Source organism: Maniola hyperantus, chromosome 4 (genome assembly GCF_902806685.2).
Source record: "Maniola hyperantus chromosome 4, iAphHyp1.2, whole genome shotgun sequence".
Taxonomy (NCBI): domain Eukaryota; kingdom Metazoa; phylum Arthropoda; class Insecta; order Lepidoptera; family Nymphalidae; genus Maniola; species Maniola hyperantus.
In genome coordinates, this window is record NC_048539.1 from 8,076,714 (window position 1) to 8,093,883 (window position 17,170).

Consider the following 17,170-nt stretch of genomic DNA (forward strand, 5'->3'; position numbering starts at 1 on the left):
GCACGATTTATCCTTAACTGCCGCAGCCAACTCTAGTCGGCTCACTCTAGTGCGATCAAGGAAAATTCGACTGGTTTGGTTTTGCGGCAAAAGTCGCCAATACTCCTTTACATTCTCGGTTTCTTTAAAAATTATTAACCTTAACTATTTATTCATTAGAGAAACAAGAGGTTTCAATTATCTTAATAGAGGATCGAATTGGATATAGGTACCTATAGTGAAAAAAGATCCAAAGAAAGATATCGGATTGTGTGGTCGATCTAGGAAAAATCGGAAAGTTTACATGACATACGACTAATCTTCTTCCACGACCTACCTAAATATGTGTCAATTTGAGTTGTACTTAAGAAGTATTTAGCTAGTCTGAGTCCAGTAGAAGGATCAGATCCACGGGAGGACCATTTACCTGAGCGAACTGGTTATTAGTCCGCACTCCACATACCTGTTGGTGGAAGCTGAATCTGTCACCTCAAGGTTTACTGACATGATAATATGTTTAAAAAGATAAGCTAAGAAAGAAAGTCGTTTGTGGGAATGAGTGTAAGCTTTTGTAATCTATTTAAAAAAATCAATTTAAGACGTGTTTACTTAAGTTTATAAATCTTTTGAATGTAGGTATAGGTATGTACCTATGCTCTCACAAATAAGGAAATTCCTGACAAAATCATATAAATGAAAAAAGAGCGTGGATTTGACTCGCAACTCTCTTCAGCAATGCGTATAGGCTGCAGTTAGGCTTTTATAGGCATAAAATAGTTATATGTATATAAAATCTTTTAATAGAGTAACGGCCGAGTTTCTTGCTGGATCTTCTTACTGAAGGGCAATCTGAATTAGTGGTAGATACATTTAAGGATTGAAAAGTACTTTTACGCTTTGAATAGGGCTTTCGGTAGTCGCACTATTTCACTTAGGTATCACTTAACATCAGGACCCGCCTGCTCGCTCGCTAAAAATATATATAAAATATTATATGTACTTACCACGTACTACCTACTTAGGTAAGTAGATACTTACATAATGTAGAGCTCATACCTCAGACTTAAGTTATAACGAATAAAACAATAGATAATAACAAAGATACAAAAGTGTAGTTCTAACTTCTAACAATAAAATAAAATGTTTTTAGTGACGTCAGCTGGAATTTCCATACATACGTTGCTAGAATTAAGAAACTCTTGACGCAGAATTTAATCTGACTAAGCAGGTAATGCTAATTAATTAATACATTTTTATAAAAATCAAGCTCGCACGGATTTGTATCAAGAAAAGAAGACTAGCTGCATAATATTATTTTCGTTCGGACTAAAATTGTTTGTGTTTGCATAATATTTTACAATATTTATTACTACAAAACAGCTTTTGGTTTAGTCCCATTCCCGACTAGCTAATTCGCTTAGGTGAAAATAATCGCCTACAGTAAGTATATATGTACTTACATAATATTATATAAAGCCTGCGTTATCTACTTCTAGATAGAGTAGCTTCTCATGGTGAAAGAATTATTAAAATCGGTTCAGTAGTTTCAGAGTTCATCGATTACAAACAAGTAAAAGATATTCTTCTTTACAATATAGGTAATATGTAGATTTCTAAATTGAGATCTGATCTTTTTTGGTGGGAGGCTTTGACCGCGATTACTGATTAGGCTTACAGAGGTATGGATTTATACTAAACATAATACTTAAATATTTTAATCCAAAATATCTAATTTATTTTGATTTAAAATATGTTACCTATACACAGTTTCATTAAGACTAAGTAGATAGGTACTTAAATTTATTAAAAATGAGTAAGTAACACAAAAACGCATGATAATAATAATCTTAATAAAAAACAACTGACAAATTACGATGAGATAACTTTGTATTTAACTCCTATCCATGCTTCTACCTCACACAAAAAGTTGTCTAATGGTTTCAAGCAACGACCTCATGTCCTACCTACTATGTAGATGGGTCATTTCGAACAAAAATTATGTTTGCGGCCTACAATCCACTTTTCTGTATAATTTGGTGACCAGTGCCATACTACTTAAATTGTGACAGCTTCCTATGTATGTAGGAAGGAATGACCTATCTATGTAGTACGTACCTACCTACATACCTATAGGTTTTTATGATTTGTACCTAACAGTCAAGCAAATAAATTATCGTGGTCTTGGTCTTGGTTTATATTAACTATTTATACAAAATGATGCCTGCGACTTCGTCCGAATAGATTTTTTCCCCGTGGAAACTAAGTGCAGTAGTCGGCAGGAAATATTGTACAATCGACTTAGAAAGAGGTTTCGGCTTCGTAGAAATCGTAGAGCGTTGTCTCTGTCACTCATACCTATGTGACGTTTTGTCGGTCTCAACGACAGAGAAAGCGCTCTACAAAACCGCTATCTCTTTCTAAAGATCGATGTACAATATTTTCTGCTGGGTACTGTATTTGATTTTCCGGTAAGAAGACTAGCCATTGTGGCCCTCCGAGGTGCAAGGTATCTCTAATCGTTTAAACGAATGTCCCGTGAGAAGGAACAGACAGACCTACAGACCGACGATTTCGTATTAAAATTGATTCATGATTCAATCGTTATTTACACATCTATATTTTTGCAGCAGATAGGTACGACAAGAACTGGTTCCTTTCGCTGTGTCAAGGTTAGAAGAAGTAAAGGCTTTATGGCTATGCTAATGTTAATGAAATTATAATACTATGTTTTCAACTAGCTATATTTAATAGAACTATAGTCCGAACAAAATGACTTTTCAGTTTTCACGGGCCATTTTAACTCATTGGGTCAACGGTCATGTCAAAAGTTCGGTTCACATTTAAGATAAGGACTAAAATCGTACTTTTAACATGAAATTTGACACATAAAGTTAAAATGTCGTGTGAGGAGTCATTTGTACGCATTACACCTACCCAGATAATAAAGTGTCAGATTCTTTTTTATTTTTAGTTTAGAAGATTATTAACTTCTTTATTGAAGGATTAATTAAATAGATACCTACTTGACTCATTCGATGTGTGGCGTTCATTGCCAAATTTCAATTTAAATTCAACGAAAAATAAGATTATTAATTTCTTTATTGAAGATCATTTGAAGATAGTTAAATTGATACGTTTGACTCATTCGATGCGATGTGTCAACGAAAAGTTCAGTGAATTCGTAAACTGTATGTACCTCGGTGGCGCAGTGGTGAGTGCTGTGAACTTATAAGTGGGAGGTCCCAGTTTCGATTCCCGACAGAAGCAATTTGTAATTTGTAATAAGTTTGATGGTTTGATCTGGTGAAAAGCGTTTCGGTACGATGCCTCGTAGAAACCGATCAGGGCTGTGGGTTTAATGGAACCTGCCACCTTGCTTCCAAATTAGGGCACTTTAGACTGCATCATCACTTACCACCCACCAGGTGAGATCACAGTCAAGGGCTAACTTATACAAGTTAAACACACCCATATATTTTAATTTTTAAGTAAAGTGACCTTACTTACATTTTTTCCGATATCGGAATAAAAAAATACTGTTTTAACGTTTTCATTTCAGTCTCCTAATAACGGCTGATTTCTGGACCGAATGATTCAGTGCACTAAGAACGACTAAAGGTAGAGCTTTGTCGGATACAAAGATAGCTGTTCTACATAAAGTTTTTTTAAAAATTTCTGTATACAGATACAGAAATTAAAAAAAAAACCGTTTTAATAGGTACATTGAAAATAATCACTATAGAAGCCTCGATAGCTCAACGGTTAAGAAGCGGACTGAAAATCGAGAGGTCGCAGGTTCAAACCCCACCCGTTGCACTATTTTCGTACCTACTCCTAGCACAAGCTTTATGCTTAATTGGAGGGGAAAGGGGAATATTAGTCAGCATGATGAACTTCGCTAATATTCTTTAAAAAAAAGTATAACATTTTCCTAACAGTTTATAGAATGCTAAGTACCTAAATATCCGCATCGTAATCGTAGAAAAAACATACATTTACATAATTAGGCAGGTATGCATATTTCTTTGAAAGCACAAACATTTTTCCTCAAGTATGTAAAAGCCAAGGTGGAAGAATATTTTTTATTTCTTAAAATAAAATGAGTTTCTAGAATATTGCAACTTCCGTGGCTGATATGTCACAAACCCCTGATATTGATCACTGAATTGTGGTTAAGTATTAGATTTCAACGAGCTTTTCTGAAGACCACGTGACGTGACGCATAACGCTTGACAGGTTCATACTTCACCTACTTTTTATGTAAAGGTACTTAATACCTATGATCGGTTTACCTAGTCAGCATACTTGTATTTATTAGTGTATAATTTGTACATATAAAATTAAGGTACTTTAATGGATGGCAGTCATAGGTACATATTATACTAAACCAATGAGCTTAGTAGAAGAGGGTGTTGTACTGAACCCTACATTTGTTCAAAATATTCGACTGCGGTATTTTTTACGACAGTAAGTTTGATAAAAAGATACATGATCATTTTTATATATCACTAGATAATGCCCGCGACTTCGGCCGCGTGGATTTAGGTTTTTTAAAAATCCCGTAGGATCTCTTTGATTTTTCCGGGATAAAAGTTGCCTATGTCAATTTCCGGTACGCAAGCTACCTCTGTACCAAATTTCACATAAGTCGGTTAAACTGATGGGCCTTTAAAATCCCGTGGGATCTCTGACTTTTCGGGATAAAAATTTGCCTATGTCCATTCCCGGGATGTACCTAAGCTACTTCTGTACCTAATTTCATCAAAATTGGTTAAACTGTTGGGCCGTGAAAAATTAGCAGACAGACAGACAGACAGACACACACTTTCGCATTTATAATATAGTATGGATTTGCAATATAGGTGCATATCTTCATGGGGTGGAGCTGCTAAAACATATATGCTTGAATTAGAGAGAGCCCAGCGATCCGTCCTAAAGGTTATGTTAAGGAAGCCATATAGATATCCAACAAACATCCTTTACAAGGAAGCCAAAGTGTTAAATGTTCGCCAACTTTTCTTCTTGAAAATAACGTTAAAGAAACACTCCGAAATGCTTAATGCGCCAAATCGAAGTGAAATCATTAAAAGAAGAGTGTACAAAGCAAACATACCCGTTACAAAAACTATATTTGCTAAACGTCTTATTCCATCAATAGATGCACGTATCTATAACAAAATACTAAAACTAGTGTAGGGTCCACTGGTAAAAGTTTATGAAATTTGCAAGCAAGTATAATATACCTACACATATATAATATATTTTTAATTTATAGACTAGCGCTAGTGGCAGACTGTGGCCTAAACCCTTCTCACTCGACTGAGAGGAGACCCATGTGGTACTGGTGGGCCGGTAATGGGTTGATCATGATGATGATGATGATGATGATAGGAATAACATATTATTGTTATGATGTGATACCGAGATGATTCTATCTGCATAGGATAATTTTATAATAATACACCATAGGTAGGTACTGTTTTCCGTGAACTGCCACGCAACTAAGGCAATTTGCTTATGCGTTCTTATTTAAGTATTTCTTAGTCATTATTATAGCAAATTGGCACCATTTATCATCTAAAGCAGGAAATTGACTTCTGACGAATAAGATTGTTTTTTGAACTTCCGCATTTTCAATGCAACGTTCATAGGCAGAATAGGAAGATATTTTGTGCTTACTACAAGAATAAGAAAAATTAGGTCAGTCCTCATTCTTTGGGCACAGAACGGCAAAGGCTTTAGAAAGCTTCTTAGCCGTGATTTCGACCAAAGATAGTATGAAGGTCCCGTACCTATTTCTGGATTCCTAACTTCCCCTCATCATCATCATCATCATCATGATCAAACCCATCGCCGGCTCACTATAGCGCAAGGGTCTCCTCTCAGAGTGAGAAGGGTTTTGGCCATTGTCTACCACGCTTGCCATGTGCGGATTGGTAGACTTCACACACCTTTGAGAACATTTTGGAGAACTCGGCTTCCAGGTTTCCTCACGATGTTTTCCTTCACCGTTAAAGTAAGTGATATTCAATCAATCAAAACGCACATAACTCCGAAAAGTTAGAGGTGCGTGCCTGGGATCGAACCCCCGACCTCCGATTAGAAAGCGAACGTCCTAACCTAGCGGCTATCACAGCTTCCCCTACTATTCCTAAATATCGGAATCAATAATATTGTAAGGATAGGTAGGTAGGTTCTAAAGCTTTAGAACCTACCTACTTTAGCTTTTGTTTGATCACTATGTTCTAGGTCTCCCTTTACTTCGTAATGGTCATTGCTGTGGGTCGTGACCCCTTTCATTAATCACATAGCTAATGGTGGGATTTTATTGGGGAGTTCAGGTTTTTATCGCATGTTAATGATAAAAACCTAAACGTGTTCAGATCAAATTGGCGGTATAAAACTATTGAGAATGCTCTTCTTTTTCCATGTAGGGTGATGGTAGGGTGTTATGGGTAAGTATCTAATAAATTTAAGTTACTTAATTAGTTTAAGTTTACATTTATCGTCATGTGGTTTATAAATGGAGGGTAGATATACAAAGAAAACCCTAAATTGTACGGCTTTAATGAAATTAGATGATTTGAAAATTAAATGTTATACAATACCAATTGTATGCCGTAATTCCTGTAGTTACTATCAAGGTGGCTCTTGGAATTTCATTTAGTAGGTAAAAATACAACGCATTTCTTTTCCTTCGCCATTTTGTAGCGCATTCAGAAAGGTTCAAGGTGGCCAGGGGTAGGTTGAAACCGCGTAATGGGTAATAGGAACACATTTGTAATGCCTACGCTACCTGACGCGACTTGACCATAGCTCAAGTGTATCGTGGACATTTTACAAAAGCCAATACCGTGCGTTGACACATTGGCCCCGTGCCATATCATGAAGACCGGGAGTCGCAGCAGCAAAGGCTGAAACCGGCTAGGTACTTCTCTTCGAGAGTTACATTTTTGTTCCGTTTGCCGTGCAGACCCTGGGGCCATGGAGTGTTACTTAGTGCAATTTTTTTTTTTTAAACCTAAATGCACACGGATGAAGAAGTTGGCATCATCTAGTAAATAAACAAATAAATACCTAAGATATGATTTGTCTCATCACTCGTTACGTGGCGTTGGGGTGACTTGGTAATTGGTATGTTAAAAATGTGTTTCTACCATTATTTAGTTGTGGTAATATATCAGCGGAAATCCGACCCGCATTTCCCTATCACGGCTCAAGGCGGCGCTCTGCCGTAGACTAATGCCTTAATTTATTATAAGTAATTTATGCATCTAACGCCATTACTTTTTTTCTTTGTGGTAGGTACGAAAAGGTCATAGGTTGTATTTGTTTGTAGACCTCTTTTTAACATTGCAAGCAGATCTACTAAACTCCTAAAGATCCCGGGTTTGTCTCCCTACATAGATACAAGAATACCAGACTGGTTTGTTGTGAGCTATTCTCGGAACTAGTGCAGCGTTGGATCCCTCATAGCTTTAGTTTTAAGTTCAGCCAAAGATAATATATACAAGTAAGATCGCTAACGTCATACATTCATTTAAAGCTTGCGTAAAACTCCTTTAAGTCGCCGGTACCTTGTAGGTCAACTCCTTATAGTGTGATGGCATTATTGTGCAAGCTAAAATGTGAGTTATCGAATTTATTTAGTGGCATCTATCGAACAGCTGATGAAACTCAATTTTATTTAGAGCCAACTCAAATTTTACTCAAATAATAAACGAAATCCAAAATCACAGGCAATCATCAAAGGGTCCGCTATCAAGCGTAGGTCAGCAGTTTGGCATCATCAAAAATCCAGGAGCAAGCACAAGTAATCGGGTTAGCAGAATCTCGGAGTCCATATAGCAGAAACAATTCACAAACGAAATAGGGAAAAGAAATAAAAGCACTCAGAAAATTGTAACACACCGTCAAATTCAACCGTCACCAATCCAAAGGCAAAATAATAATTTTATTTTCAAGTAACAAGTCATTTTGTTACGCCATCTACTGGAATTTTGTAATACTACTTCAGCTATCCAAAGCAAAATGCTATGGATATCGTCAAGTTCAATGAGTCAATAATTAAAATTAAGAATTAACTTTTTCCGATGGTGATGTTGTGAAAATTTTGTATTTTGTTACTAAATATAAATAAATTTGATGAACCAGACAAGTAAAATATGATATTTCGTCAAATCCATAAAAAATATATTTCATACGAACCAAGTGACGCCATCTAGTAATAGTCTTGAACTAGTTACAATTTTAAATAGAGAGTTAGCGATCTGTACTTGTTTAATATATTATCTTTGGTTCAGCTAATCAATTATCACTACAATAATAGGTACTTATTATCATCTTACAAATTCAACAACCGACAATCAAAAAGTGAAATTTATTAACTAAGTAAGTATATTTTGAATAAATTATTCGACTTTGACTTTGACATTTGGAGCCTTTTGATCCGGTAGTACCAGGCCGTAGAGTACCGTATTGTAGTATTGAATCCCTAAAAGGATTCTTTTAGGGATTCAATTTTTAAAAATCCTTTCTTAGCAGATGGGTTCGTCATAATAACTATCTGCTTACCTTTTAGCACATGTTCTGCACGATCCGTTCAGTAGTTTGAGCTGTGCGTTGATAGATCAGTAAGCCAGTCAGTCAGCTTTTCCTTTTATATAATACCAGCTGATGTCCGCGACTTCGTCTGCGTGGATTTACATTTTTCAAAATCCCGCGGGAACTCTTTGATTTTAAGTAATAGGATAAAAAGTAGCCTATGTGTTAATCCAGGGTATAATCTATTTTCATTCCGAATTTCATCCAAATCCGTTCAGCCATTTTTGCGTGATTGAGTAACAAACATCCAAACATCCACACTTTCACATTTATAATATTATTAGGATATTAGGATTAGGATTATGATTAGGATATAATCTCGCTATTTTGATATTTGATTAATACTATATTTGATGCCCGCGACTTCGTACGCGTGGATTTAGGTTTTTAAAATCCCGTGGGAACTCTTTGATTTTCCGGGATAAAAAGTAGCCTATGTCTTAAACTATACTACCCAGGTCTTAAACTATACCCATGCAAAAAAACACGTCGATCCGTTGCTTCGAACCAACGAACCCCAATAAACCAACAAACAAAAACAGTTTCGCATTTTTTAAATAATATGGGTAGTGATTTCACTAAGTACTTATATTAAATTTTTTTAATAACCTACAAACTTCATTATACTTCATTCATCTATCTAAAGGTCACAGATTTGATCAAAAATATAGGTTCCTAGTTCCTACATTCTAAGTACATTTCTTCTCCGCTCCACTTCAGTGGAAATTCAATGTGTAAAACAACACATTTTCAAGGCATTTTACTGTGATTTTACGTTGAATGATATGTTTTTTACACGTTATAATAAATGTAATATTATGTACCTATGTATACATTAATATTTAATATGTTTGCATTGTCCATAAAGAAATACAAATATTTTACGTTTACTTATGTCCAGTAACCTATCATAATATAGTAAGAAACTGTCACACATTGCAGTCCAAAGGGATTAAGTAATCAGCAGGTACTTACTCGTATGTAAATAAAATAGCTTTGTATAAATTTAAAATTAGATCCTAATTTACATTTTTTATGCATATGAAGCCGCTGCTGGCAAAAAAAACCGGCCAAGTGCGAGTCAGGCTCGCGCAACTAAGCTTCTGTACCACAGTCGTATTTTTTTTGACATTTTGACCTATAATTCAAAAACTGATGCATAAAAATAATAAAAAATCAGTTTTAGAATGCACAGGTAAATCCCTTCCATATGATACCCCACTGGAACCCCATAGTTATCTTACTTAGAAAATTGAATATACTAATTATTAGTTCATGACCACAATTTAATTTTTTTTTGTGTGATGTAACCCTAAATTCACGGTTTTCAGATTTTTCCCCGAATGTCTGCAGTGTCTGCTATAAGACCTACCTACCTGCCAAATTTCATGATTCTAGGACCTAGGTCAACGGGAAGTACCCTGTAGGTTTCTTGACAGACCGACAGACAGACAGACAGACAACAAAGTGATCCTATAAGGGTTCCGTTTTTCCTTTTGAGATACGGAACCCTAAAAATTATAAAGGTCTAGTGATTCATTAAAATACGTTGTTTCGTGGCATGCGGAATTTTTAATGCGCTCTATTAATAAATAATTTAACCACCGTTTGTTGCATTGCATGCAGCCAGCTTTTTGAGCCCTCGCGTTTTACTGGAGTTCCTCTCCAATTTGGAGTCATTATGTCAATTTTGTCCTATAATGAGCAATGTCAGCCAGAGTTGCCAGACTATTGGCATTGGCATGTTCCTCTACTAAATGATACCCACGACTTCCTCCGCGTGGATATCGAGGTACTTAGTTTATTTTAATCCCGTGGGAATCTTTGATTTTGCGGGATAAAAAGCTGCTATGTCTGTAATAAATAGATGACTTCGTTCACGTGGATTTAGGTTTTTTAGGATCCCGTGGGAACTACTCGATATTCCGTCACAAAAAGTAGGCTAACTTGTAGGTACCTACTACTTAATTAAGAAAAAGATTTTTTTTGGAAATTATCTAAAAAACTATGATAGCACGCAAAATTTTATTTCAGAAGTAGCATTTGCTTGCTAACGACTACGAGTGACTTAATTAGGCAATTACTTAATTATAAGTAAGCCGAATTTTTCGAGTGGAAATAATTATCTTAAACCGTAGTTAAGTTTGTTACACAACATGTCTAATCTGTGCCATAATTTTATCTACATAATAATATTATACAAAGAATCAGTGAGGGAGCCGACGACGTGCGCGTGAGGCGATTCGTTCCGGCAGCACTGACATTCAGATAAGTATTCATGATCATGAGTCGCGCCCCATTGTGTTTCCGTCACACTTGTCATGGTGCCATAGTCGGGCACTACAGGCACCTTAGTCCTTAGGAGCAAAGAGGCCGAGGAAATCAACGTTGAATTAAGTATGTCTGTTACCTTTATTTGTATGGTATGGTATGTATGGTATCACAGTACGATTTCTGCATAGTATCACAAAATATAATATAATAATACTTTTTTTTTTTTAATACAATAAAACTTAAAGCTAGCCTTATCTAATTACTATATAAATCATGACCGCGTGGAATGGTGCCAAGAATACTGGCTGCATTTCCGCGCTGGACAGCTAGGCTGATCCGCTGCGCAAAAAATGAGCCAGCCCTTCTGTCACCAGTTGAGGCTATTAATCGCGGTGAAATGTCTCGTAAAAAATTTTTAGCACTAAGACTCCATGGCCCCAGGGTCTCCACGGCAAACGGCACAAAAATGTAACTCTCTATAAGAGAGGCATACTTGCGCCGCTTGCCGTTTTCAGCTGTTTCTGCTGCGGCTCCCGGTCTTGATGCTGTCTTCCTGATATGACACGGGGCCAATGTGTCAACGCAAGTTGCGTCCCACATTAGCGCCCGTCCCCGTTCCCAGGGAACCAGCGTCAATCCATCAGGTCTCTTGCCATCATCCCGACTAATCCCTGCCGGCTCAATGAGCGCAGGAATATTTATGGTGGCAAGAACTCTTTTAATTGTATCGTTAAGAGAGCCATGCCTAAACAGCCTACCGGAGCTCCTTTGGCAAGAGAGTCCGTGGATTCCAAATTTATCAACCTCTTTTCCACTAATAATACTTAAGTATCTTGTATGTAGCCGCGCCCAGAGACAACTTGCGACTCTGTGGTTCAATAGCTTTTGTTTTTGTTACCAAACGATTAGGAAAGTAGCTTGTTGTTAGTGTTGTTACCTCCCATGAGCAGAATTTGATTCACGTGCTCATTCAACGATCTGGATCTGTGAGACATCACGTCAACACTTAGGTTTAACAGCTTTGTTACAAAAAGTTTCCGTTCACAGGAAAAGGTGTTGTAAACGTTGAAAGGTAAAACGCTGTTCTTATAGCAATCAAATAAATCATTCACTCATTGCCTACGAATAACAAGTACCTCTACCTATCTAGGTATATTCGTAGGAGTCTGTATAATATGAATAAGTAGGTATGTAGAGTATCTAAAATGATCAAAGTATCAAGCAAATCCATGATAGCTTGTCCACGCGAATAAGTAAACCCTAGTTAGGCGTTTGAAACCCCTGAAACTCCATACATTTTCTACACGCGCTAACGCGCATGGGTTATAGGAAAAGAAAGATTTTTATTTAAATAAACTTTATAAGTACCTAGATACTTTTTATCGTCAAATGCATCTACCACTGGTTCGGAATGCTTTTCTTACCAAGATGAGCCAGTAAGAAACTCGACGGTTGCTTTTTTCAAAGATTTGATTTACAATATTATCATGCCATAAATAAAATAATAATTTCAGTCCCGCGCATTGCTGGAGCAAGGTGCGAGTAAATCCACGCTCTTTTATAAGTAATTTAATCTTCGCTAGTGTAATATGCTTTTTTCAGGACCATACATTTAATATAAGACATATATAAGAAAGCCAAAATGGATCCCGATTGCAATTTGAGACCACTATGTTCAGGCCTAGCTACGATATCTACGAGTAGGCTCTCGCATTGCATCCGATATACGAATCCGAGAATTCTCAGATGATCAGATGCAGTGTGTAGAGCTATAAGACGGGATGCGATAAATAAAATCAACGTATTTAAAAGAGGTGTGGCAATTCTACTTCACTTATCAATGGATATTTAGTTATATTGTCTACTTTATCGAAGTAGGTAGGTACTTATATATAAATAAATATTTACGCAACTTGCAAGCAAACAAGCAATGCAATTTTAGCAAAATAAATATAGTCCGCAACAGATTGAGTTGGCAATCAGGGAATGAGGCGGAGGGACGCGACGCTCCGCACGTCACCCGCGCCCGCCCGCACCGAGTTAACGCGCGGGCTGTGCGGGTGTAATTGTAGGGGCGTTCCCTCCCTGATTGGCCATCTCGAACTGTCGCGTAGTAAGGTAAGGTAGATTAAGTACCAGAATAAGTACCACCACAGAATATAATATAATAGTGGTACCTACAGTACCACTATTATATTATAGTATAGTGTGAGGAGCTCACACGCACGCACGCAAAACTGTAAAATAATAAATAGGTAAACTATATCTTTTATTTTAAGAAAAAAATGTTGTAGTTTCATCATCTCATTTATAAAGTTTTTTATACAGTTACTTTTTAAAAAAAATTAGTAATTTAAGTTAATAATTCAGAGTAGGTTATTTGTAGATATACCCATCCAAGTTTTTATGAAACCCAATTGAAACTTCAAAAAGCATGAAATTATTTCCGGTAATGCTGTTAATAGCGAGTTATTTGAGACATTTACCTACTCGTATGTTTAACACTCTTGTGTGAATTACCTACCATTCAAAAAACCGGTCAAGTGTGTGTTGGGCCACGCGATATGTAGGGTTCCGTAGTCACAATATTATGTGGACTTAGAATAGCTGTTTCACACAACTACTAACTAGGTAGGTAACACTCGTAAAAGTAAATAGCTGATGCCCGCAACTTCGTCCGCGTCGATTTAGGTTTTTAAAAATCCCGTGGGAACTCTTTAATTTTCCGAGATACATATATGTCACTCTCCAGGTCTTTAACTATACCCATACGAAAAATCACGTTGATCTTTTCTTCGTTGCGATGTGATTGAAGGGCAAACCAACAAACCAATAAACAAACGCACCCATTTATAATATGGGTAGTAATTTTCAATGTTTAATTTTCAAACTCCAAGTAAGTACATTTTATAAGTTGGTCAACTACTTATTAGTTACCTTCTTGTTAACTTGTACAGCCTACTTAGCTGGGATACCTAAAAGTAGGAATTTCTTTTAACTTCGTTATAATAATAGGTGTCATCATCATCATCATCATGATCATCATCATCATCATCCTCATCAACCAATACAACCAATACAAGAGACCTATGTCCACTGCTGGACATAGGTCTCTTGTAGGGACTTCCACACGCCACGGTCTTGCGCCGCCTGGATCCAGAGGCTCCCTGCGACTCGTCTGATGTCGTCCGTCCACCTAGTGGGGGGTCTTCCAACACTGCGTCTTCCGGTGCGAGGTCGCCATTCTAGCACCTTGGGACCCCAACATCTATCGGTTGTACGAACTATGTGCCCTGCCCATTGCCACTTCAGCTTCGCAACCCGTTGAGCTATGTCGGTTACTCTAGTTCTCCTCATTTCTGATTTGATCACGTAAAGAAACTCCAAGCATAGCTCTCTCCATCGCCCGCTGAGTGACTCTTATGAGGCCCATAGTTAGCGACCATGTCTCGATAATAGGTGTAGTCCGTAAAAAATTACTTCTCACCGGATCCCTGTATCGAAAAATGGTTTAGGTATACATACCCACAATAATTTTGAAAGACCGATCTAACGACACCACGATATTGTGCCAAGAGATATACTTACCTATATACATATAAACAATAAAAAATAATTCGTCCTCACTTTCCTCCGAGCTGCAGATGGATCGACGGACGGACGGACATGGCGAAACTATTAGATAGGGTTCCTTGTTGACTACGGAACGCTAAAAACCGTAGTCCATATATGGCACCATATTATTTAATTTGCTTTAAGTGTATGCGTTTGTCATTTTCACGTCTCAATGTTATATATATACCTACCTATTTAGATAGTGGAAAATATTATTCCCTTGTGCGTTTAAGTTTAACCACAATCACGCCGGATGGTACACTTACCATTGTCACTACAGCGTTACAGACTTCCGTATCATAAGATGATTTTATATGTACCTACTCATTTAAAATCAAATCCCAAGATTTTTTCCCTTTGCTTGTGCTATAAAACACTGCTACCCACCAAATTCCATGATTATAGGTCAACGGGAAGTAGGTACCCTCCCTATAGTTTTTGCGATTCCCTTAATAGTTGATGGGCCTTGACAGACACGACAGACAGATAACGATATGATCTTATGGTTCTTTTTTCACTGGAGATACGGAACCCTAAAAAACAAAAAGAACGACTTCCCTGAGCGAATATAGGTACTAGGTAGATAAGTAAACACAAAAAAATCCTGATCTTTGTTATTTAAAATCATACAGCATAGATTGGCTGCATCTGAGCCAGTATTCATTGTTTTTTGTTTTTGCCATAACCTATGTAAATATTTAAATTACGATTTCCTGTTTAGGGAGCCAATAGAGACAGAGCTAGCGCGTACCAGACCTTCGTTATTTTATAAAAGCTGAAAGTTTCTCTGCGTAGCGCCCCCAACACTCGGAGGAACGTTTGTTTAGATTTTTTGTCCTTGACTAACATTCCCCTTTCCTCTTCACTTAAGCGTGAAGCTTGTGCTAGGAGTAGGTACGACAATAGTGCAACGGGTGGGGTTTGAACCGGCGACCTTTCGAATTTCAGTCGGCACCTTTAACCGTTGAGCTATTGAGGCTCAACGAGTTGAGTTTCTGCGTATTGTCCCCAACACTGGGAAGAACGTTTGTTTAGATGTTTGCTTGGGCCTTGGATCATGGTGGCTTTGGGAGATAACAAAGGGAGGTATAATAAAGGTGTAAAAAAATCTTAAATCTTAAATTGTAAAGTGTAATTTCCAAACAAACATCCAAACAAACGTTCCTCCCAGTGTTGGAGACAATACGTAGAGAAACTTTCAGCTTTTATAAAATAAAAAACGAAGGTTTGGCACGCGCTGGCTTGTTAGTCCACAAGATAGATAAACAGGTGGATGTGACGAATGACATAAGATCATTTGTTGCGAATTCCAAAACAAATTCTTTAACATAAGTAACTAAGTAAATAAATAAATGTACCTACTTAAAATTTAATTATTTTTGTAACAGTCGCACGTTTTTACTGCAAATACGTAACTAATACGAATAGGTATAAGGTACCTACTTAAATAATTTAGAAGTAGGTGTCAACGTAACGTAAGGAACAAATAAAAACTGAAACCCAACCTCAATCTTTCATAATTCATTTACCTCAATATACCTACCTACGTCTAAATACTCAATGATATTTAATAAGACATGGTTAAAACAATTAGTCCGCAAAGCCCTTTATGTGCTAGTTTGTGAAAGCCGCAACACATCGTGGTACTAACACAATATTGTAGGAATTATCACGGAATTGTTATCTTATCTTATCGATCATTATCAATTGTTTTAGCAAATCTCTATGACCTTAATGAATGCATCTATCTAAGCAATCATCAAACAAATTTTTTTTTCTTTTGCATAAATGCATTGCAATAAAGACGAAAGTTAAAAAAAACCTATCAAGTTCTTACTTTACACGTAGGTACCTATAGTAATTAGGTATTTGGTTAATCTACAAGTTTTTTTAGATTAATCGAATTTTAGATTACTTATATACTATTCATTTAATTAATTTTCTTTTAATGTTTTAAGTATTTTTTTGTATCTTTAATTTTATTCAAATTTTTCAATAAAAACATTATCGAAAAATTTGAATATAGAACTAAGTAGGTACTATAATTATATTCTAACAAAGGATGCAGACATAAAACACAATAAGCCATTATATATTATTTCTGTTTATTCGAAAATTACCTAATGAAATTAGGTAAATAAAGTTAGTATTTTTTTTAACTCACCTGGTAGTTAATCTCTGTGGTGTTACTCTAAAACTGTTTAGGGATGTATCACTTTTTGCACTAAAAGTAGTAAAGTTCGTGTTTTATTATTTCGTTTTTCGTCCGAATTAATTCACTCACACCCGGCTGGTACCTACGCGATTTTGATGTCGTTTGATTGCTTAATTTAAACACGCCGCCCTCGATGTCGATTTCTTGGCGGGAAACATATTATTACTAGTATAGTAGCGACATCTATGTAGTGCATCAAGTATATAAACGAAAAGCGCCATCTATTGTCGAATAGTGATTAGTATTCATATCTGAAGTGGCTACCTTTACTCCATTCAGGTCCGATTTAGGACTTAGAAGCCTAGGGGTTAGCTAGATTGGACCAAGCGAGGGCCTAAAGTGGACCCTACACAAGGGCAGGGCGGTTGCCACAATCTATGAGAATTGGATGCATATCTGGTCTTGCCAGCCGATCTAAGATCCGAATTAGTATGCTAGGCGCTTTCTAGGTCGGATGTTTAGGAGGCAATCTAGGATCCTCCC

The 17,170-nt window shown here is 36.7% G+C and overlaps 1 protein-coding gene across 1 annotated transcript in view; it reads right to left on the bottom strand.

Moving 5' to 3' along the window:
* Prip (prip) overlaps window positions 1-16,825 on the bottom strand; it is a 55,798-nt gene extending 38,973 nt beyond the window's left edge. The window contains exon 1 of the mRNA XM_034985266.2: window positions 16,637-16,825. The gene's annotated coding sequence lies outside the window, so the exon portion shown is untranslated. The remainder of the gene's footprint in view (window positions 1-16,636) is intronic.
* Between the last annotated feature and the right edge of the window lie 345 nt (window positions 16,826-17,170).